Source organism: Triturus cristatus, chromosome 10 (genome assembly GCF_964204655.1).
Source record: "Triturus cristatus chromosome 10, aTriCri1.1, whole genome shotgun sequence".
Lineage (NCBI taxonomy): Eukaryota > Metazoa > Chordata > Amphibia > Caudata > Salamandridae > Triturus > Triturus cristatus.
The window spans coordinates 131,314,672-131,333,552 of NC_140593.1; the positions used below are offsets into that span (position 1 = coordinate 131,314,672).

Genomic DNA, 18,881 nt, shown 5'->3' on the forward strand with positions numbered 1-18,881 from the left:
CTGTATGGTAGGACCTGAGCCCTGCGGTGGCAAGACTGAGGCAGGTAAAGGTGGCACAGAGGCAGGCGATGATCATTAAGAAGGTGGGACACACTTTTGGGGGGGGGGGTATGTATTGGGGTTGGAACGGTGCTAGAGCGCCGGGTGAGGAGGGGCACACCCCTCAAAATGTTTTAAGATTGACAAAGGGTTCCAAGAGCACTTGGACCTGTCCCAAGTGTACTATTCCAATTCCTTTGTGAATTCCTATAGATGCATTTTTACACGAGCTGTTGTTAAAACTGTCGTTTTATGTATATATATGAATATAAAATATTAGTGCAATTGCACAATATATTTTTTTCTTTTCCTCCACAGCAAAAATACATTTCCTCCTGCTAAAAATCACTTTCTCTTCACATCGTCAATTTTAATTGTTGCTTGACCATTTCCCTGTAGGTATAGAATTACTCCTGCCCTTGATAGGATAAGTATCCGACTGTGTGCAAGGTGTGCATAGGCTGTGGAAAATACCCACACGTGTAACATTGTGAGGGTGCACAGACAGCTCCATCTGCAGCGGCCAGCGCCACCCCTCGAAGTGTTACACATCCATACAGATACTGGTGTACTTCTTTACATGCGTAAATCCATGTGTTGAGAATCCCAGGCATGGATTCCAACCACAAACCGAGCCACTGCTCATCTGGGTTATAGACCGCTGCACAAATGACTTTGAGTATCAGGCCACAGTGTTTTACGCCTGCATTCCCTTAGTATATATTTTTTTGTCACGGGTAGGTAAATACTTTCTTTACCGCACTTTTTATGATTGAACATCCGCAGACTCATCCATGTATTTTCTTAAACAATCATTAGTTGATATAATTCACATATAATTCCAAATTCGAGGCAGAAAGTGCCCTGCATATTTTATTTCTTGTGTTGTGCTGGAAGAGCTGCCTGGCTACCTTTTGTCGGTATCTTCGAACTTACTATTGCAATGTAACCACTTTAGATATTTGCATCAGAGGCTTTGAATTACACAGTAGCTAATTCTGCAATTGTTCAGAACTTGTCCAAGAGCATTGTTTTTAAAGTATTTAGGAAAGCGATTGCCCTTTTATAAATAGCTGTCAATCTGCTGTCACCACCTATCTGCCTTTTCTGATCTCAAGTTCCTAGTGAACTATTTTGTCCTAAACATGAACATTGGAATAGAGACCTTAATTCTCATCTCTGTGAGAGCACAGCAGGCGAAAGGATGTGTATCGATCATTTGCTAAATTGTGAGCCAGGAATGTTTAATTGCCGCAAAATTATGTTAAGTGTCTTCCTGCATTAACTTTTAAACCCCTTTTATTGAAGAAGCGTGAGGATCGTTACTGAAAAAATCCTTTATGTCTCTCCTGGGATATTAAAGGATTTACTGCTCTGTTCCTAGAAATGGTGGAAGGGAGTGTTGATACAATACAGGAATTACTGATGCAGGCACTCTGGATCATAACCCCAGCTGCTCATCCTGCATCTGACTGGCATGATGCATTCAAAGGGTCCAAGTATGACCTAAGGTTGAGCATGTCTTAAGTCCATCCCATCCACACAGGCTGCGGAGTGATTGGCACCTGGTGGGATGCGCCGCTGCGGACCTCTCAAGTCCATGGCCCTTGGAGTGGTGCATGTATATGTTGCTGGGGTGCAGCTGCACTTCTGCTTCTAAGGTTGGCACCTCGCTTAATAGGATTTCCTGTTTTAATAACATTGCCCCTACTTGACCACCTTCTACAAAATGTGTAGTCTACAGCCTTCAATATTCAGCCCCATCACTGTGCCAAATGTTGCGCAGATCAGTGGAAAGCATCAAACGTTATCAAATTGACCACAAAGCTGGATTTGCCAACGGTGACTTTGGTTACGAGTAACTCCATATATTCGAAATAAAGTTCAACAATTTTTTGTGGCAGCAGTTCCATCATTTGGGCCTTTTCTTGGTTAGAAGAATTTATATTTAGACGTTTTGAAGTAGGTTGGACAAACACAGATGCTCAGTATGCATGCACCAATGCAGGATATCTCAACAAGCAACAAAGTGATGGAAGGAATGCTTCAATTAACCTGAGCCATTGCCCATCTTCAGGTCTGCATTCCAGACCATCCTTTGCCACGCGCTATGAATAGACAGTGACCAGCCATATGCAAATCAGGATTGGCCCTGCTCCAATAGGAATAGCCCAGTCTGAACCGCCCAGTCAGGTCCAGGTCACTAAATGTCAACAAAAGGAGAATTGATTGTGTAGTCCAGAAAGTGATGACAGTGCACATACACCGACCCGGCTTATGAGAATTTTGGTACATATTTTAAAGGAATGCTACAGAAAGCATCCCAGAACTGAGTCTGAGTGAAGCCTATGCCCTGTCACTCTCAAGTCATGCGCCTACACACAGACGCAACACTAGTTATGTTGTGTACCAGAACAGCAGCAGTTGCAGTGTTTGCAAAGCACATTAACACGTCCCAGTGCTCCCAGCTGTCATTCCTACCATGCACACATACATAATACAAGCCATTTGGGGCTGAAGTATAAATATATTCCTATTTTCACAAACAACAAATGAAACCCACACCTTAGTGGGCCCAAGTGACTCCACATGCCAGAAATCATATTGTGGTTTGAAAGCACACATACTACACATCTCACAAACATACATGAAAAGCGGTTGTCAATGAGCACATACCCGCAGCCCTAACAGTCACACCCAACGCATACAAAAACACGATACGCACTACAGTGTATTAGAAAAACAGCACATACACCATTGTGCCACAGAAAATATTGTATGTTAGAATATTGTTTCAGAAATATCCCCTGACATAAATATAATGTCCCAAATATCATGTACAAAATAATTTACTATTAGGTGTAGATTTCCTGTTAACTCAATCGGGCGATCTATTTGTATAAAATATTTAGGAAACAATATTTTCGGCTAATATTCTGTCAATGATCTTCAGGTACCATACCCACAGGAACAAACAATGCGTACATATAGTATCGGCTGCCATGGACCCATGGTGGTGGGGCGGGGAGAAAAGCAAAAAAAATAAAAACGGACCTTGAGGCGCAACCCAACGGCTTCCTCCACCAGTCTTCTCCCTTCTAGGCAGGCTCCCGGGACCAGGTAACTGCACTAACCAATCCTGGCGCTGCTCTCACAGCATGAGAGCAGCACTAGGATTGGTTGGAGCAGCCTCTCTCAGTGCTCCTAAGAGCACTGGAGGCCTGCCCTTTCTCTAACCTGAAGGACACCCTCTGTGGCACCCTCGTCTACAGACCTCCCAGTTCCCGCCCCTCCTTCAGCAAAGTCAAATCCGACTTCATCACTCATCACGTTATCGCCTCAACCAACTACATCCTCCTCGGCGACCTCAATTTCCACCTGGAAAAACTCGATGACCACAACACCTCTTCCCTACTGGAAAATCTTGCCACCATCAGACCCAAACAACTGGTCACAGCTCCAACTCACTCAGCAGTACACACGCATGACCCAATCTTCTCCGCAAGCAACCACATCTCTGTCAGCCACACCTCACAGCCACACTGGACCAACCACCACTACATCCACTTCTCCTTCACCAAACCCACTGTACGCCACCACGCAAACCGTGATCCTCGCAGAAGCTGGAACAAGGACACCGAATACCAGCTCATCACCTCCCTCAGCAAAACCCCACCACCGACATCCACGGGCGACAACACTTCAGCACGCAACTTCCACAGCTGGATCTCTGACTGCGCCAACACACTGGCTCGCCTTAGGAAACTCTCAGACAAGCAGTCCTTCAAATCCAGCTGGTTCTCACCCACCACCCAAAAAACCAGACGCCCCTGCAGACGGCTCAAGAAAAGTTGGCGGAGCAGCAAGATTATGGTAGACCACAGAGCTGTCACTGCACACCACCACATCATCACAACAACAAAGGAAGCAGCTATACAGGAACACAGCAATGGGAACGCACACAACTGCAAAGAACTCTTCGCAGTGGTCAAATAATTAGCCAAACCAAGCACAGAGACAGCAGACAATCCCCCTTCTCAAGATCTCTGCAACAGCTGTGCCACCTTCTTCCACCACAAGATCAAGGAGATCTATGACAGCTTTGCAACCCAAGAACCACCCACCCCGCTCACAACCACTACACCCAGTGGTTCCAGACCACAGAAGGCCTTGCCCAACTGGACCACCCTCACCTCGGACGACACCCTCAGGGTCATGAAGAGCATCCACTCTGGAGCCCCCTTGGATCCCGGCTCTCACCACATCTTCAACATAACCAGCACCTCCATTGCCGACGAACTCTGCCACACCATCAACTGCTCCATCGAGTCCACCACCTCCCCAGAAGACTGGAAGCACGCAGAGATCAACCCCTGCTGAAGAAACCCTCCTCCGTCACAAATCACAATTAATATGCCTTGGCCATACGGGGAATGTGGGGTGTACTTCCCAGCAGTTGTGTGCAAGATTGTTTTAGACTGTTGCACGTCACAACATCACCATGCGAAGGAACTTACATATAGCTCTTGACCCTTATCTGCGCCCACATCTATATACCAAGGGTGGGGTAGGAATAGAGGTCAGGGTGCGGGATCGGCTCGTTTACTCATTTTTTTCTTGAGCTGTCAGTTTGGTTGATGCATTATATGGTTGGACAGTCTCTTATCTATGATGAATGACAGACTACTACTACAACAATGTCCACATATACCGTCCTGAGACAACTCTGCCACGCCATAGTGAAAAATAAGTTGACTCTTCATTTTCGATAACATTCAAACGGGTTTCCTTACCACCAAATAAGCCCACAATCTCACATAGTACACTCAAGTTTTAGGGACCACATACTAAAATCCTTATTTACCACATGCACACAGGGCTGGACTGGGAACCAAAACCGGCCCTGGCAAAGTGCTCGGCCGGCCTCCCGGGGTTTGGGGGGTGCGGCCGAGCTGTTTGCCAGGGCTGGTTTTGGTCGATTTTGTTACAGGGGACGATTTTGCAGCAATCCTGAAAAAACGGCCCTGTAACAAAAATGGCCCCCAGGGGCCCAAAACCGGCCCCCACCCTTGTGGCTCACCGGGGGAATGCCCGGTGCCCACTACGGCCATTCCGGCCCTGCATGGACATCAGGTACACAAACAATTCTTGTTGATATGTGTTTCCTTGTATCAATTTTTTGTGTTTTTGCTGCTTGCAGGCGTATCCCTCCTGCATGCAGAGGTATCTCCCCACATGTGGAGTGCATCCTCCTGCATCTGAAGTCTCCGCCCCATCTGTGGAGCCTCTGCACTGCATGCACCTATCGCAGCAGACAAAAAAATTACATATAGGAAGAGGAGCTCAGCCATTTCCTGGACATTCTGAAGCATCCTTTTTTCACCACAATACCATTAACCTCTATCCTGCTGCTTCTTGCAATAGTCTTGTGGAAATATGGATTTTTCTGGTCAGTTATGTCCCCTATCTTGGACCCCAACGGTTCTATGTGCATGTTACAAGTACATGCATGTTCCCTCCAGTTCCAGTTATGAAGACGCAAATACATGTGCGTCCACCGTCAACATGTCCTCTTTCAGATCCGCCATGAATGGGCTGGATATTCGACTAAGTACGAAAGGCCACCGACTTTATATGGCTCAGTTACTCCATTTTTGCAGTTCAGGCGAGTAGGCCCTGATTCTGCCATCAAGCCTTTCCCTGCTTTCTGCCTCTGACAGCTCCAGTCTGAGCTCACATCTGTATCCATGAACTTTGTCCTACTCCCTGTGCGGCTAACGGTGCTTGCCTCGGCCGGTCTGCCTGCCTGCCAAAAACTGTATTTCACCTTCAAGTTATCTGTTTCGCTCCTCAGCCGATGCATTCCGGTCTAGTAGTTTAAGTAAACATTTCCTTTAGCTATTGAGCAAAGGGCCCGGCTTCTCTGTCCTCATGCAAGTAATTCATAGCCCCGTTACCATGGAAGGTTTCTGCCCTTGCATCTCATGTAGACACTTAGACGCTTGTGCACGCACACACAGTCAGTATAGAATAGATTTTGTCCAAAAGTCCTTCCTTTGTGGATAACATAGTTCTTTAAACATAGGATGTTAGATATGATTTGGGATTAGGTTGACTTGACCCCCCAGACTTCTTGTCTCCACATGTAGAGCTAAATGTCAAGTCCCCTTCACCCCCTAGTTGCACGTCAATCACACGTCATGCTGCTGCGCGCGCATCTCTGCCAAGTATTTCTGCTGACATTGCGAAATTATTTCATAGGTCCACCCACATGTGACATCACAACCAATGACGTTTCCTTGTTACTCCCAATTACGCCTCTTTCAGCTACGCATGTGAAATGTTATCTTTGCTATCAATTGTTACGCCTCTTACATTGGTTTCATTGTAATGTCTGTTCTATAAAAATGATTACTTGTCAATAAAATATTGTACTCCACTTCCTGAACCCCCGTGGTGATGGAACTTGGAGGCCACGATTCGAATCGTCCATTGGAATAAAGCCCATTCTGAAACCTCTTATACCACGGATTTTGCCTCTTATTTTACTGAGCTATTTTACTAAGATTCCGTATCAAATTCAGTTCCGGTAATTAAATTATTTACCACAGTCTTACCACCAAAATGGCTGAGGGGCTTGATAAGAAGGGGCCCCCATTCACCCATGGTCAATTGGAAATAATTAGTGAGGGGGTCGCCCAAAAGTAACTTCCGGGTTATGGGGGTCTAGAGACACATCTGAGTAATGCAGTGCAGGCCCACATCTGGCTGGACATTGCCAGCGTTGCAGAGCAGTGTGTCCACTCCACGCCTGGCAGAGGAAGTTGTGCCACAACAGCTGGGAGGACCTTTATTGCCTGATCATAAAAAAGGCCCAGGACATTATGAGCTTGTACTCCCAGCCACATTCCTGACATCCCTGCATGTACAGAAGGGTTCAAAAAGCTGTCTGGCCGGTCCTCCATGCTCGGCTGGAAGAGTTTGAGCACCAGAGAGACAGCAGTGTATTTTTTGAATATGCACAAATGCCTTGAGAGCAGTGTCCTTGCAGGTATTTACTTTGGGCTTTGCTCTATCCTTCCTAGTTGTATTTAACATGTGATTTATGTGTTATAAAAAGTTTGAAGATTTAACACTACTAGTATACATGTGTAGCAGTAGTTCTATTTGGATTGACTAATCATCTGATCTTGATTTTATGGAAATGCTCTTAACATTCTCTATTTTGTAACAATCTTACAGTTAAAACCCAACTTACACATTGATGATATGTTACATCTCCATTTTGTCAAAGATATTTTTTTGTGATGCTGACATTGTGTACATTTACCTTACTTCCTAAATATCATCAATGTTTACCCATGACATTTCTAATTCACAGAAATAAAGAGAATTCAACAATGAGACATAATTCTTTACAATGCTTTGCACAAATACACTCTCATCACAGACAACCAATGTATGGAAGATTGCGAAAAACGTATTTTCTGATTTTTAGCACAATTTTAGACAAATAAATAAGCTGTTATCACAACCCTTTCTCCTCCTGTGAATGCCACACATCAAAGATATTTTATCAAATATAATCTCTATTTGGAAGGCCACAGATATTAGTACCAAAACATAAGAAAGAGAGAAGTTTGGTAAAGACTCTACAATGTCAGCTCTTGTATTTTTGGATACATTATCCCTTTTAACTAAAGTCATGTTGATATGCATTACTGAACATATGAATTCAAAATCTCTCTTTTTTCACATTCCCTTTCAGTGGACTGGGCTGGCCGAGGTTCATCCCAGCAGGACCTGGGACAAGAAAGAAGTTCCTCAGCCGGGAAGTCGGCATGAAGACTTTCAACCACCAGGAGGAGGAAGCCACCACCAGCAGGGGTAGTGCTCCCACCTGGAGAAATACCGAACCTGTCATGAAGAGACCCTTGCGGCGCGGAGGCTGAAGAGGATCTGGAGAAAGTGGGGAACGTGGACACCACCAGCCAGGTGGATGCAGATTTTGTGGCTCCTCTTGACTTTGAGCAACAACAACCTTTGGTATCATTAGAGCGGCTCTGCCACCATCCAAACCTGCACCAAGTCCCTTCTTAACTCTAGGGGTTCCATTCCGTTGGGGCCTACAGCTGTAACACTGCATAGGCATCATGTCCTCCTCCCAGTGCCCGCCCAGAAGAATTCCAGGAGTCAAGGGACACTTCAGCTCCTGGCACCCCACAGTCCTCTTGAGCAGCTCACTCCCTTCCACGAGAATATGTCTTTGGCTGCTCTCAATGAGACCTTGAGCCCAATCAGGGAGCATCAGGGAGTGATCTCTTGGGGTTTCCAAGACTTAGTTAAAGAGGCCCATATACTCTGAGACAGTCACTGATTAGCTCCAAACCTTAATGGACCTCATGACCTCCTTGATAGCAGGTTTAACGTTGCATATGCCTCCCAATCCATCCAACCCCACCTCTTTCAGTATTGTATACCAGTTAGTCTGTAATAAAGGTTTTCCCTGCAAACCTGTGTTTTCTTGGGGTGTCTGATCCTGCCGTGGCCAGCCATTTGATGTCCGTGTTGGTTTAGGACTTCACCATTGTTGTGGTGAAGACAGAGCAGAGAGCAGAGAGCAAAGATGGCCAGGCACTTTTGCCCTCAAGCCAGAAACATGATTCAGACATCCCCTCTTGCTTGGGGGAATAACTTTATTATAATGTGGGGGCAGTAAACTCTTATTTGTGGACTATTTATTGGCTTGTGACTAAGAGGTGTCCCCTGTGTATCTGGCCTGCTTCCCTTGATGTATTTTATTACTTGCTCACCCCCTCCAAGTTAGAATTTTCACTCTGCTTTAATATTCTATTTCATTGTGTCCCTTCCCAGTAACAGTTTATATTTTCTCATTTTCCCAAAATGATGCAAGTTAGTTAAAAATGTATTGTTGAATATCGAGATTATATATATATATATATATATATATATATATATATATACACACACACACACACACACACACACACACAAAGAGGTAAATCTCAAACATGAATGTCTTTCTTGCTCTTTATAATGCTTTTGAATATCAAACAAAAGAAATATTTAGTTAGTTAGATGATGCCTTAATATCAAAATGATTTGTTTAACCCCTTCCCCGCTCATGACTGAACCGTTCCGTCATGAGCCACGGTTGAGCTGTGCTCATGACGGAACGGTTCCGTCATGACACGCCCGTTGGCGGCCGCTCCGCCTGCGCGGCGCTGTTTCCCCGCCTGTGCGGGGGGACAACGCAAATGGGCGGAGTCATGACGGAACCGTTCCGTCATGAGCACAGCTCAACTGTGGCTCATGACAGAGCGGCTCCGTCATGAGCACAGGCCCAGCGCGCTGCCCCCCTGCCCCCCCCAGCGCTGCAGTGGAATGTCCGCAGCAGCGAAGGGGTTAAATGCACTACCCTTTGAAGGTAAACAAAGAACAGAACATACATTTTTCTATGTTGCAAATGTAACATCAAACATTCAATACAGATGAAAGTTAGACACAGGCTTGTTATCAAAAAATGATACAGATTAATATTAATCAAAAATTGTCACAGGGACTGTGTTTGCAATATTAATTATTTTTTACTCAGCACAAGTTTGCTTGTGGCGAGGGGTTCTCCTTCTACTTCGCCTATGCAATCAGAGTGGCGATATTGAAATGAGACTGGTGGTAGGTGAGTTGATGGTGCTGGAGGCTAAGGTGGTGAAGGTGGTGGTGGCAGAAGTGTGAAGTTGGCAAGAGGTCCTATTTGGAGGAGCCTATGTAGAATATCCTGCATGCGTTGGCCATGAATAGTGGCATGGACATTTTTTGCTAATTCTCTCTGTCATCTTCACGGCTAGGGCATGTTACCTTGCACTCTCTTCCCTAAACGTCGTTCAAGGATGATCTCTGACATGTCTTGATAACATTTTGCACCTGTATCCAAAACACTGGTGTGCCTGTAAATCATGTGGAGTCCTTTATGGAAGGCAGCTATATGAAAGAGTAGATCCCATTGAATGAATAGCCTCCCACACATTGGGCTGCTGTTTTTAAAATGTATCCTCTCAGTGAACAACATTAGACCATGCCATACCCCCCCCCCCCACATGCATAGCATCTCATATGGCCAGCAGGTTGTCCAGCATGGAGAGGGTTGTAATCTGGGCAGTTGCGAAGGGTCTGGAGGGGGTGATGAATGGGAGGGTACGTGCTCTTCACCAGGGGTGTTTTCTCACTGAGAGGATTAAAGATGCACCTTCCTGGGAGGAGTGTGTAAGGGATACCACACAGGTACCTGTTAGTTGAGTGCTGGGTGGTGGTGGGTCTTGAGTAGGTAGAACAAGCATATGTGTTTGCTTCGCTAATGGCTGAGGACTGGCAATCCTCTGAAGCTGACAAACAAATGCGGACAACGGCGGACACTGTGACCGCACTTCCTGTTGTGTTCCCTTCGTAATTACTAAAATACTTATGTCCAGATGTGTGTGCACATGCAACTCCGGCACCTGCCGTCGTTGGGTACCAGCTGCTGAGCAGAGAGTGAATGAGCTAAAAGGTTGGAGTGGTGCACTACTTCAATGAGTCTCAGAAGTCTTGTATGTTATCTCAATAGATCCTTTATTTTGCATGAATTTCCAACTATAAACATACCAGCCAACATGTTTCGTTCATATACAATGAACTTCTTCAGGGCTGTAAATTTCAATATAAACCACACATAAGTATATGTACAGACGTACAACGTAAAGTGCTTGACACAGGACTTCTGTGACAAAAGTACAAGGCGAAGGAAAACTGAAGTGTGACACGTGAGGAGTATGCGTCATTGGGTGGGAAAGATGCAGGGATGGAGGGGAGCAGGGAAAGGAAAGAGTAGGTGGTAAGATAGGATGGTGACCGAAAGACATAGATAATCATTACAATGTGGGAACATGAGGTATATTATCACATACAATAGCTCCAAAGAGTACGATAATATATACATGATGGTCTTAAAATTCCACATGTAGTAAGCCACGATCTGAATACGCGCATGTACCACTAACATGGACTAAGCTGGTAAATCACTGTGTGACTGCAGCTGACCTGCCTGGCTGTGTCACGTTTAGTGTAAAAACTGAGCGAAAACCCTCCCAAAGTCTATGCATTGCTTGTGTGAGGACCCTTATGTAAGGACCCTTATTGAAGCAAGTGAAATCAGTGTGTGGACTGATGCCTGCACTGGATAGAAACCATCGGATATACTTGTACATTCAAAGTGGAACCCAGACAATGACCATGTGAGTCCCTCGACCTGGTGGGGCGGGCAGTATCAGCTGCACTTGTGGTCTGATTGTATAACAAAAATGGAAGTGAGTACTAATAGGTACGTACCAATGGATGCAATTCGTGGCAGTGGGGTAGGTACCCCCTGGGGTTCCGTAAGAGCTAAATGTGTGCTCTGTGCATGGCGTAGAGTCGAGGCCAATCTGGTGGCGGATGTACACAAAAGAATAATGTTACTGCTTGGGCCGCCTTGATAAGGGCCTGCATTCGGTGGTTCTGTGGAAAAGCGTGGTAAGTATGAACCGTAGTGTAAGGCTTGAAATGTGACATAAAATGAGCACGAGCAATAGAAAGGCTGCGCAGCGGGGGGCGAGGGGCCATATAGTTCCCCAATGGTCTAATCAAGTAAAACCGGAGTCAAAAAGAAAAGTGGAGGTAGAAGAGCATCCCGAGCGTGGTGGGGTATGTGCAATGCATGCAGTGGTCGAAGTGGGGGAAGAAAAGTAGGGGAACTGTGGGCGGAGAATCAGAGGGCGGCAATAACCCAAGGATTGGCTCAGTGGGCGGAACCAGAGGTGTGGCCAGAATGCGCAAATATCCCAATTTTTTGTATTTGTTTGCCATTTCACTGCCCAGTTTAATCAACCAATGGATACACGATTATATAAGGTTATAATGAATTATTGACATTAAAACACATTCACAAAGTGGGATATGCTTCTAATCACAGAATGTCCCAAATTTATTGCAAAGGTTGACTGGTGACCTTTCTCACTGCTGCATTTGTGTGTTACACTGGTACTAATAAGACAAAATCTTTCCAAAGACTGTTAGCATGTGTACACATGTCAAAATAATAAAATATCAGAAAATATACTGCATTACGCTGCAGCCTTTTTTTAAATACATAATTTAGTCAACACTGTGGCATAATTTTGTCCCAGTTTGCTGCATATTTAATTCCAGTGGCCCCACAGCAAGCAGTACATGTTAAAAGTGCTTGTGAATGAAGCAGAGAGACTGAAGTTTGCGAACTTAGTTTGGTGTGCGTGCAAATTCTGCATTGCCAATCCCTGGTGAGTTGCAGCTACTACTTCTGAAACAAGGCCAATGGAGGTACCTATGGGTGAGGCAGACTGGCCTCAAGGGCAGGGCCGGTCTTAGCACTGGTGGTGCCCTGTGCATTAATGTTTGTTATTACTCCCCTCTGCCATGGATTCCCTCACTACCACCCTTTAACAGTGCCCCTCAAGTCTCCATAACCACTCTCTCTCCGATGCATTTAATTTGATTTCCAGCGCCACTCAAACCAGTGTAGGGTGTCAGAGCACTTTACATCACACACATTACTCAGAGACAATCAATATGTGTGTAAATCACTGTATAGAAAATGGTACATAATTCTAAGGACTACAAGGTGTAGGAGTCACATGACAACCATACTACTAGGCTGTATAGTTTAATAGTGATTGGTCTGGAGAAACATAAACTCAGAATTTTAAAACGTAATACCATGGTAGGGGGTTCTCTTTAATAATCAGAATTGATTTCTGTCCAAAAGAACACTTTTTGCAACATTAAGATAATCAAAGACTGGGGGCAAAAACATAAAGCTCTAATTTATACCTTGCAGTTTGTGTGCAGCTCTTAGATGAAAGTTAATAGCTCACTGTTGTATGTTAGGATTTTAACTTATAAACTGCAAGTAAAAAAAGTATCTCCCTGACAAAAGCAGTAGCCCACTGACCTATTTACATTATGTGCACTTTGTGATCTGTGTAGGAAGGTGGAATCTGACTGCATGGTTGCCCCCACTTTTTTCCTGGTTTTCGTCTTAGTCTGGCTAGGATCCTGCTATTCAGGACCCCAGCCTATCTGCTTTCTCCCTTAAATTGATTACAAGTACTATAGGTACACTCCCGATTGGATTCCGGGGTACCCTTATAAGTCCCTAGTATATGGTATACTATGTACCATGGGCATAGGTACCCCAGAGGCCTACCAGGGGCTGCAGCATGTAATGTGCCACCCCTGGGAAGCCTTCCAATATGACACCACAGGTCTGCTACTGCAGCATGGGTAAGGTGGTGCATGCACCCCTTACTGAGCTATAGGTTCACTATATCTCTCCATATCACTGCACATATAAACCTATCAGTCACCCCTTTGGCAGGCCGTTTCCAATCCTGAAGGCAGGGTGCTGGGTTTTATGTGTGAGGGTGCCTATGCATGAGCAGAGCCCCTCTGCAGCCTTCGGAACCTTTATTCTGGGGTTGTTTGTGATGCAGCCAAACCATACACTCTTAAGTGCATTATAACCAAACGGTAAATGGTAACTTTGGGATGGCTGCACGGAAACATGTCATATTTGGTGTCAAACACTTTGGAATCAAACCCCCACACCAGTAACTGGTGTGGGAGTATGATCTCACCCTTCTAGAGGGAGAGACATGACAGCACCGGTATACCCTGTACCAGCTAACAGAGCCCTGGCATCCCAAAATGGATGCTGCCAGCCACAGACCCGAGTCTGCCCTCCTGCTGCTGGACGAAACTCCAGCAGGGGAGGCCTGAACAATAGGTTTCCTGTCACAGGGAGGTGTCACCACCTCCCAGAAAGGCTTTAGTGTATTAGGGCTGGGTGGGTGCACTCCAAGAGTGCTTTGAAGTTCAGCACTGGTGGCACATTTGGTGTCCCTGTGCACAGTCCAGCTCAAACCGGTTACAGGGGCTACTAGCCCCTGCTCTGGCGCGAAACTGGACAAAGGAAATGGGTGTAGCCACCCCTCTTTCCTGACCCTCCCATAGGTGAGTCCCTATAGTTTGTCCCACCCCTTCCTTGGGTATAAGAAAGGAACCCCTGGCTACAGGACTTTAGATTACACCTGGACGAAACTCTGATACTGAATCCTGGAACTTCGACAATCTACATTGAACTAGATGATTGAAGAATCTCCCTTGGAGTAAAGGAGTTACTCCCCTGCAAGGCAGGCACCAAAGACACATTTGACCGGTTTGCAGCTCCTAAGCTCCCGCCAGACTCCGAAGAATTTTGCAACACAGGATGTGGGTTTCCGTGGTCTTAGAGGTCGATCTGTGCCCACAGCAAGTCTGAGGCTCGTATCCCTCGTGGCGACCGTGCAAACCGAATCCCTGGACACCACGTCACTCTGCAGAAGCATCAGCTTTCCAACGACTCCTGCAGCTGAGCTTTGGATTACTTATAGCCCTGACCCCGAGCAGCATTTGCACTGAAGACTGCCCGCCTACACTCCACGAGTGTTCCGTGAGCTGGCCCTTTGTGTTCTCTCGAGGTCCCTTCACGATCCCTAGTCCGTCGACTGGTGGGTCCCTGTGAAGGCAACTTTATCTCTAATTAGGCTTACCTGATTGCTCCAGACGTGCCCTGACTCTCCATTGCTTGGGGAGTCCCCAGGACCTTGCTGGTCCACACCGAAGCATCTTTGCTCGTCCTGCGTGGGTTGCTGTTGCCAAGGCTTGTTGTTGCTGTTGCCAAGGCTTGTTGTGTTCAATACGAGCACCGACACCGCAGCACTCGACATCCTTCGCGGGACAGCTCAAATCCAGCTTCTGGTTGTCGACGCCTCCTGGTTTTCGTGGCTGCAGAGTCCAGCTTCGCATCTTCGCACCTGAATCACCCAACATCAGTGGGCTTTCGTCTACCGTGCCCCTGGTCACTGGCAAGTGACCCAGACTCTGTCCCCTCTGCTTTCAGGTTCTCTGATCTTTGATCCAGGCTTGGATCACACCGGACACTTTCCTCCTTCCCGGCAGCAGCACTTTGCAGCAGATCACCATTGAAATCAACGACGATCCCCAACACCATTTGACACCTATGCACCCGGCTTCCCTGGGTGAGGTAACTAGAATACTCCGGTGCTCCCGTGGGTGCTGGCCCTAGAACCCCCTCAAGTCTAAAGGGGTTTGCTCAAGGTCCTCTCCTAAGTGTCCTTAACTTCTAAAATTCCAACCGCGACTTTCCCATAAAATAGTATGGGGCTCGCGCCTGTGTTCTCACAGTGCACGCGTCCCCTGTGTCACTACCTTGGGTGGTTCCTTGGAGTCCCAGCGATTGTACGTGCTTTAGGCACTGTGTCGAGTCAAGTCGTGGTTCTTATACCACTTTCTTAATATATGGTTTGGTCCGCTCCTAGGGCCCATTGTATATTGTGCTATTTACTGTCGTTTTAGAACTGTATTATTGTGTATCTTGGACTCTAATCTCAAAGAGATTAGTAGTGAGTGTTTAGAAATAAATATATATATTTTATATATACACCTTGTGTGGATAGCCTTTCATTTAGTAATTCAAGAGGTTATAATCTGGTAAACGAAGCTGCTTTACACACCTTCAAGACTTAGCCTGAAGGCTGCTCTCCATAGCTACCACTAGGATAGCTTTCAATAAAGGTTGTCTTTAAACCGATCATCAATAAGGGTTGTTTGGACTGGTACATGGTGCCCACTATAACTAGTGGACAGCAGATACCAGGCCAACTTCTCACAATCTGTATGGTACATGTTCTTTGTAGCAGGCACATTATCCCTCTGAGCTACCTTTCCATGAATCAAAACTTCCACTAAACAAAATGATCTCTCTCTAGGAAGAACATTAAACACCAGAGTCATCATGACATTTTTATTGTTGCCGAAAATTGCTGGAGGCCAGGAAGGAGGCAGCATGTGCTTTTAAAACCTTAATATACTTGCAAACATAATGCCTCCACCCAAAGTCAGCACCTGGTGCGGTCATACCGGTTGCACTGCCCTAGAACTGGCCCTTCTCAAGTGTCCTGTGACCTCAGTGACAGAGTCACTGTCGCTCTAGGGTGTGCTGCTTCATAGGCCTGTCTGCAAGACTGGAGGTGAACTTCAGTATGGATTGTGGTGGACAAACCTTGAAGGTTAACCTACACTTGCCAGTGCTAGGGTCCACCTGCTGGTGCTAAGACACCAGGGCTTCTAAGGTCTTGCGCAGCCTTCTAAGGTCTAGCATAGGAATGTGCTCCCTCAGGAGAGTGGTCTGGTGGACTGGGTATTAAGGCTGAACCTGATTCCCCAGTTACAAATTCAGTAGCTCTGGCCATAGTGCCACATCCTCTCCCCCACTGAACACCATTCTGCCCCACTGAGAAAAACTCACACTGCCTTCAACTACAACCCAATTGCTGCCGGCTATAAACACCTGGATGCGGCTCAATTTAAATGACACACTAGACAAGAGCAATATGCGGCCTAAAAAAAAAAGTAACAACATCCTGGAAAAAGCAAACACTCATAGGGAACGCAAAATTTTGCAAACCATGTGAAATGTAAGCAGGAACAGCATGGTTACCTTAATGCGTTTACACTCACTATTCAGAAATCAGTGAGTGCTTTTGCCTGAAAAGTTAAGGACATGACTACAGGGCCCAGAATGGACCCATTTCAATGCCCATTGCATATATCCTTACAAAACGTAAGCCGTATGGTAAAAAGACCGCATCCCTGGACGCAGAGCAGCAGTACACATTTTGTTTTCCAATCCACACTTTGCAGTACCTCCAGGATTGGTGCACTAGTTCCAAGCCCAGGGAAAAAAAAAAAGACAAGAAAACAAAAATAGCGCTTCGCTGGCAAACTCTGTAAAAAAGTGGCGCTAATGTGTTTGGGTGTGAACAAAATCAGTCAGTTTGCTACCACTCGTCTTACTTTATTTAGTTAATTTTTCCTATTTTTAACCTTTCATTCCAGATGCTGTACTTTGGAATTAAAAAATAGGATATTTCCAGCAAAAATTATTTTCTTTTTTGGATCCATTTCACAGGGGAGCAAATAAAAGAGAGGAGAGGAAAGAGTGTGAAAACCGCGTCTTGAAATCTCGGTTTTCTGTAAGAGAAGAAGTGCTAGACAGAAAGAGGGAAGAAGGAAAGAGTGTGGGGGGGGCAGCTGAAGCGACAGAGCAGAAGTGGACACTGTCTTTTTCTTCTCTGGGTAAGAAGGAAAAGACAGAGTCCTGTTACTTCTCTGCCGCCCGTCCTCGAACGCCAGGAACGCCGAGCTTTATTTATAGGTGATGGTGATTTATTGCTTCCTGGGACGCATTTTCAAAATAAACAAGCATTGGCATAGCCAATAGGTCTCGCCTTTGGGACCTTATAAGTGTTTAGCCATGCAACAGTTGCATAACTAAATACTTATAAGGTCCCAAAAGCGAGACCTATTGGCTATGCACAGTGGCCCTGCGGCCGCGAAAGTAAAAGTGATTGCGATCACGATCAAACATCAAAGCGGCCGTGTGGCCCGCGAAAGTGAATGTAACCGCGGTAAAGCGCGGCGCGCGCGCCCGCGCACATGCACTGTAGCTCCAGGCTGGCCTGGTAGCACTTTTTGGAGCCCTCTCAATAAGTCTCGCCAGACCAGCGCTGGGTCAGGCGAGACCTAAAAAGTAGGGGAACGGAATCCCTGGAATTGAAGAAGTAGGGGCACGCCGTGCCCCGACGATATTCTCCCCCCCCCCCCCCCCCTTCGACCACTGAATGCATGGCCCTGTGGTGGAAGTGAAAAGAAACAGGATGTGGAGACTACACGTGAGGCCGTACAGAATGTATGCAAGTCTCAGCACTGATCATCACGGGATGTATGCAAAAAAAATAGGTGCAAAAACAATGGCTGACACAATGCCGATCAACCGGGGAAGAAAAACCGATTGTGTGTGGCATGAGACAAAAGCAAACCATAAGTGCAAGAATTATGCGCGTCATGTGCGTTTACGAGGAAACGGGCCCAGTTGGGAATCGAGTCATAAAATGTACTGCGAGCAGGAGAGGCAGGAGGCATAGGACCTGCGCGGATGGATTGTGCTATAGAAACCAGAATAACATGTAGAGGGGAGGCCTGTCGGGCTGGGGCAAGGGCTGTGGATGGCAGTCAGACTCGAGTTTGATAAACGGATGTTTTCCATAGTGAGCGCCGTAGCAAAGGGAGTGTTGCCGGGCATGAAGCGTCTGGAAGGCGAGGATGAAGGCTCGAATAGCTAAAGAAAGCGCGGTAAGGGCAGCAGGAGTTAACTAAGACGTGGCTAATGGAATGGTCAAAAAAAGTAAATTGGAAAAAAGTAAAACGGTGGTGGGGGGGGGGGGGAGAGGGGCAAAGTATTGGATGGTCTGAGCTACGTGCGAATGGGGTGATTCCTGACAGGGAATCTTACCTGCAGAGCTGGAATCTGCCGGCGGCTTCGATCGGAGGTGGAGAGTGGCGGGTGGAGAAACTGGCAATTATAAGTTGGGACCGCGCGGGAAAACGTGAAGTACGTACAGAAGTACGTGGAACGAAGTGCATGTAGGGAAGGGCCTCTAGTGGCTAAAACCGGGCTGATGAATCCGTGTGTCGGAGGCCAGGTCTAGCAGGATGGCAGCGTCAGCACAAGAGGTGCTTGGTGCAGCTGAGTAAATAGAAAAGGGCAGCGTCAGTACAAGTAGACACCGGTCAATAGTTAGGCAGTAATAAGGACAGAAAGTCACATATATTATGAGATGAGGGGGTGCGGAAAAAGATAACGACTG

General features: G+C 46.3%; 1 protein-coding gene and 1 long non-coding RNA gene across 2 annotated transcripts in view; one reads left to right on the top strand and one right to left on the bottom strand.

Moving 5' to 3' along the window:
* The window catches only part of LOC146789026 (uncharacterized), a 62,771-nt gene extending 54,345 nt beyond the window's left edge, over positions 1–8,426 (top strand). The window contains exon 3 of the long non-coding RNA XR_014969743.1: positions 7,808–8,426. This is a non-coding gene — a long non-coding RNA (uncharacterized LOC146789026). The remainder of the gene's footprint in view (positions 1–7,807) is intronic.
* Positions 1–18,647, bottom strand: part of LOC146789025 (ectonucleoside triphosphate diphosphohydrolase 3-like) — a 226,827-nt gene extending 208,180 nt beyond the window's left edge. The window contains exon 1 of the mRNA XM_085630627.1: positions 18,527–18,647. The gene's annotated coding sequence lies outside the window, so the exon portion shown is untranslated. The remainder of the gene's footprint in view (positions 1–18,526) is intronic.
* Between the last annotated feature and the right edge of the window lie 234 nt (positions 18,648–18,881).